This window comes from Gossypium hirsutum, chromosome D06 (assembly GCF_007990345.1).
Source record: "Gossypium hirsutum isolate 1008001.06 chromosome D06, Gossypium_hirsutum_v2.1, whole genome shotgun sequence".
Lineage (NCBI taxonomy): Eukaryota > Viridiplantae > Streptophyta > Magnoliopsida > Malvales > Malvaceae > Gossypium > Gossypium hirsutum.
This window is the reverse complement of record NC_053442.1, coordinates 41,862,528-41,868,567: the sequence shown is the minus strand read 5'-3', so window position 1 is coordinate 41,868,567 and position 6,040 is coordinate 41,862,528. Positions and strand designations below refer to the sequence as shown.

General features: G+C 32.3%; 1 non-coding gene across 1 annotated transcript; it reads left to right on the top strand.

Annotated features, from left to right (window-relative positions):
• Positions 1–2,208: 2,208 nt before the first annotated feature.
• LOC121218764 (small nucleolar RNA R71) lies at positions 2,209–2,315 on the top strand. Its single transcript, XR_005915241.1, has one exon. It is a non-coding gene; the product is annotated as a small nucleolar RNA R71 (small nucleolar RNA).
• Positions 2,316–6,040: the final 3,725 nt, after the last annotated feature.

The following is a 6,040-nucleotide window of genomic DNA, read 5'->3' as shown; positions in this document are numbered from 1 at the left end:
ATATTTTTCTTTTTTTTTCCAATTTTTTTCAAAAAAAATCAATTTTTTTCTTTTCTTTCATTTTCAATTTTTTTCAAAATTTCTTTTTCAAATATTTTTTAAAATAATATGAAATTAAAATGAACAAATAAGTAAAATAAAACACTCAGGTTGCCTCCCGAGAAGTGCTTATTTAGAGTCTAATCTCAACTTCCCTTTCCAAGCTAACAGTTAAGGCGGATCTTGAAGCCGAAGCTCCTCTCTCTCGTTGTTACTATTACCACCAAAATAAAGTTTGAGACAAAGACTGATTATCTTTAATGTGCCATAATCAGGGCGTGTTACCTCAATGGTTTCGTACGAAAATATGTTTTGTACCAAAAATGGGTTCGACCCTCTTGACTTAAGCTCTGAAGGGAATATCCGTGGATCTGATTTGTCTAGCAACACTTTGTCCCCAACTTTGAATTGGTTCGTTCTATTTACACGCACATTATGGCGTTGCTTCGTTATTTCTTTGACCGTTCTTGGGTTCTCATCAGCCTTTTTTTGCCATTAATCTAATTCATCGAGCTGTACCATTCGCTCTCCACTCATCCCTTAATTATTATCACCTTGAGATGGATACTGTTCGAACACGTATTCATTAGTAAATTCCTACAAAGAATGTTGAGCCACATGATTACTAACATTAACAGACTAATGAGCATCATCTGGCTTCCTAGGAACTCTAACAAAATCACATGCTTGGAAAGTAACATTTTCATCACCTACACTCAGCATATGTTCACCACTACCCACATCAATAACAGTTTTAGCAATAGCTAAAAATGGTCAACCTAAGATCATGGGTACCTCAATATTCTCATCCATGTTTAATATAACAAAAGCAGCAGAGAATATAAATTTATCGACTTTAAGAAGTACATCTTTAATAATACCCCTAGGATACCTAATTGATCTGTTAGCTAATTGAATATTCATCCTAGAGAGTTTTGGTTCCCTGAGACCAAGTTGTTTAAACATTTTATAATGCATAACATTTATTCTAGCACACAAATCAACAAAATCTTTTTCAACATTTAAACTACCAATAAGACAAGGAATAGTAAAACTCTCTAGATCTTTAAGCTTGTTAGATAGTTTGTTTTGGAGAATGGTCGAACAATCCTTATTAAGCTCCACAGTTGACAAGTCGTCTAACTTCTTTTCATTTGTTAATAGCTCCTTTAAAAATTTTGCATACTTGGGCATTTGCAAAAGAGTTTAAAAAAAGGTAACTTAATATGCAATTTTTTTATAAGCTTAAAAAATTTACCATATTGTTCTTTTATGCGGTCTTGCTTTAATGCTGCCAGATATGAAATTTGTGGTTTGTATTCTCTAACCACCAGCTTATGGTCTTTCTTGCTTTCTTCAACCCCATCATTTTCTCAATAGCTTATAGATTTAGCTTCTTTTTAGGCTTGACTAACCCTTCCACGCTTTGAACAGTGATTGCTTGAAGCTTCTCCTTTAGGTTAGTTTCAATGTTACTAGGTAAACTACCTTGTTGTCTTTCCGAAACTAGTTTAGCAAGCTATTCAATCTGATTTTCAAGCCCTTGAATCGATTCTTTCTGATTTTTCAAAGTTGTCTTAATGTTTTGAAATCGATTTTCAGACACCGAAATAAATTTAGCTAACATCTCTTCAAGGTTCAATTTCTTTTCTTGTTGATAAGGTTGCTAAAAACCCGGAATGGGTTGTAACTTTGATTTCCTTGATCACTCTAAGAAAATTTTGGATGATTCCTCCATCCTAGATTATAGATATTGCTATAAGGGTTACTTTGAGGTATAGAATTGTTACCCATAAAGTTGACTTGCTCATGCTCCATGCTAGAACCGAAGGGTAAACATTCGAATTAATTATCCCTGCTCCATTCGTATCACATTGCACTACTAGATTCACCTTCTTAGAAAAATTCAAACCATCAATTTTCGTACCAAGAGCTTCAATTTGATTTGCTAACATAGAAATTGCATCAATATTAAAAACACTGGTTGTTTTAATCGGTTTCATTCTTATGACTTGCCACTGATAGTTATTTAGTGTCATCTCCTCAACAAACTCTTGAGCTGCCTCAAGTGTCTTATTATTCAATGTTTCACCAACTGCTACATCAATTAGTTTCCTAGTTGAGGGATTTAAACCATTGTAAAAGTTTTGAACTTGTAACCACAAAGGTAACTCATGATAATGGCACCTTCTCAAAAGATCCTTAAATCTCTCCCATGCATCATATAATATCTCCAAATCAATTTGAGCAAAAGAAGAGATGTCTTTCCTCAACTTAGTTATTTTAGTCGGTGGGAAGTACTTCAACAGAAACTTCTCAGTCATTTGATCCCAAGTCGTAATAGAACCCCGTAGTAATGAATTTAACCACTATTTTTCCTTACTCCTCAACAAGAATGGAACAACCGTAAGCATATGGCATCATCAGTAACGCCATGGATCTTGAAAGTGTCGCAAATCTCTAGATAGATAGCCAAATGAGCATTCAGATCTTCATCTTGTAATCCATCAAACTAAACATACTATTGTACCATTTGAACTGTGTTCAGTTTTAGCTCAAAATTATTTACAACAATAGTCAGTCTGACAATACTTGATTCAGCCCCAATCAGAGTAGGTTTAGCATGATCAAACATAGTACGATGAGGAAGAGGTTCAGAAGGCTACTGATTATTTTGATTATCATCCATCTCCACAGTGATATACTTTACCTCTTGATTATCTATTAAAACCTGTTGACCATGCTTTGCTTCTCTAAGTTCTCTTCGATTTCTACAAGCAGTCTTTTCAATCTCACTGTTAAAAATTAATAGTTTCGATGGGTTTCCTCTAATCATAAACCAAAAGAACCTATCAGAATCAAATATACAAAAAATTAGAATGTAAAATTTTAAATTAAAATAAAAACATTAAATTAATATAAAAATGGCTAAATTAATATAAATAAATTTTTCCTAAAACTTTAGTCCTCGGCAACGACACCAAAAACTTGATGCAGTCGTAAACTAACTAAAAATCTGACTAAGGTAAATGCACCTATCAATTAATAGTATAGTTATGGTGAGCAAAGATATCATTCCTACAAAAACTAAAAGTACTAGTAATTATTGTTTTTCTATTATTTAACCGATAAATTCATGTAAAGCTCGATTTCTAGTGTTGTCAAAAATAACGGTTTCGGGACCACATTTCTGATGTGTCAGCCCATAAATATTAATTATTTAATAGTTACAAGATCATTAATGTCGTATTAAATCTTGGTTAAGAAATTTTAATGTTTGATAGGTTAATTAAAGAAGAAGGACTTAATCGTAAAAGTTTGAAAAGTTGGTTCTAATAGTTAAAAGTATTAAATGGTTAGTAAAATGTGAGTTGATGGATCTATGTGTTAATTAAACCATATAATAAGCTGATGGACAATTATGGACTAAGTTTGATTAGTCATTATGTTATATTAAAAAGGGTAAAATGGTAAAATAATAATTAAAGTTATAAACAAAAAATAATAATGTAAATCATCATCATCTTCATGATATAGTCGAATTTAGGAGGGTGAAAAACCACAATTTTTAGGTTTGGGTTTCGGCAAAGCTTGGAGTAGTGCATGTAAGTGATTTTAAATCTCGTTTTTAGTAATTTTTATATTTTTGTAATCGTTTTAGCTTAATCTAGTTAACCCGATGGCTAATTTATAAAATTATTAAAATTTTTGGTAGATGTCATTGATGAATATTGTAGATTTTTTAAGTTTAATGATGTTGGTATAATAAATATGAATCTAATTATGGGAAATAATCATATTTTGATCTTAGGGACCAAATTGTGTAAAAAGTAAAAATTTGGGGCAAACGTGTAAAATTGTAAATAAAAATTTATGTGTACTAAATTGAAATGTATATGAAATAAGCCTAATAATTGAAATAAACTATACTATATATCAAGAACAAATAGATAATTGAGGAAAAGGGAAAGTTACAAAATAGCCTTTGAACTTTTATTGTTTCTGTAGTTTAGCCATGGTAAGTTCGTACGGTTTAATTTTGTATAATTTAAATATTTTGTTATTTATGAATTGAAATTGTTAAATGTCTTGAAAGTGATGAATTGTATTAAGTGGATTGATTTGAGAAAGTAAATATATTAAGTGTTGCTATTCGATAAATAATTGAGCAGATGAACGTAGGATAGGATACAATTGGCATGCCAATAGGTTATATCGTGCACTATACGAGATTGATTGGTGTTGAGATGATTATTTATGATTTATTATTTTTTACTGGATATATTGAAGTTCAACATTTGTTGCAGAATATCGTGTTATATTACAGTGATTTAGGTGTGTTTCCGAAGGCAAATGTAAAGCCTTTGAGCTTGGCACTCAGTGCCGAGGTGTGTTTTGGAGGGGTGTTAGCCTACGGGCTTGGCACTTGGTGCCTAGGTGTGTTCTTGGATGGTTAGCTTATATGAGCGATTTGGTGTGTCCTGGATGGTTAACCGTGTATCCAAATTGTTATAACGTTCATCAAGCATGTTTTCAATGATATAATGTACTTGATTGGATTGTATCATTTGCATTTAAGCATGAAGCTCACCTATGATTTGATTGTGATTGACAGGATTTTGATTTATTATTTGTATTTTGTAATAGATATGTTTATTCGGTAAGTTTATTATTTTAAACGTTGAACTTACTAAGCTCAATTAAGCTTACTTGTGTCTTTTCTCTTATTTCCTTGTAGATACATTTTTGAGGAAATAAGTGATCGGATCAGCTCAAAAAATCACACTATCTGGAAACCTTTTGGTAGCTTTTGAATGTTCATCGTAGGTTATATGGCATGTAATAGGTGAATTGTAATTATGTTGGTTATTTGTGAAGTTTTTTAAACTCGAATGATGCTTGTCTTTAGATAGATTTTGGTACATGTGAATATATTTTTGGTTTGGTATATATTTATATTTGGAGCTTATTTGGTATATTTGGTATAATGAAAGTATGTGTGAATATGGCAATTTAAATTATAGATTAAAAGGAGTGGTGTTTTGGCATGAATTATTAAAGGTGTTTGAGTACTTTGAATGCAATTACTTTGGTTTGAAATGTGATATTAATTTTATTATTGAATTGTGGTGTCAATAAGGGTACATTGGTTAGGCATCTAGGATGGATGTTTTGATAGGTTTTGAGCTTGTTTAATTGTGTTTTGAGTAGGTATAAATTATGGAAATTGGGTTTTTTGATGTCTAAGTAAGCATGTTTTGGTAAACTTAATTTTGAAGTTACAATTAGGAGCACACAACCTGGGACACAAGGCTGTCACACAGCCTGGGACATGAATTGTCACACGGCCGTGTGCCACACATGGCCCCTCCACACGATCGTGTGTCATTGTTGTTTTAGGTGCAGGTTTCACATGGCCTGTGACTCGGTCGTGTGTCTCAAGTCAGTTTGTAACACAGTTTGGCACACGGCTTGATACACGGTCGTGTGGCCTTATTTTGAATATTCATATGGGTGGACGCACGGGCTGGAACATGGTCGTGTGTCCATACTTCAAGTATTCACACGGTCTGGGCTATGTCACACAGCCTAGCCACACGACCATGTGACCCCTATTTTTTAAATTTTCCTGATTCTTCTATTTTGTTTCAAAATGACACTTGATTCTTTTCAAATTGCTTTTAAGGCTCGTAGGCTCGATTTAATGTTCATAAATGCATTTCTACTTTGATTTATATGAGTTATTGAATGTTATAAATTAATTTGTTTAATTATTTCTATTTGAATTTAAATGTTCTGAATTATATTGTAAAGCTTTGTAACCCTAATTTGGTGACGAGGACGGGTTAGGAGTGTTACAATTCGAATGATTGATTGAAAACTAATATTAACTAAACTAATTACGAATGAACACGACAAAGAATAATTCAGGAAAATAAACAGTTAATAACCAAGAAGCAAAACCATACACAGGAAAGAATCCACCTAGATTTCATCTATC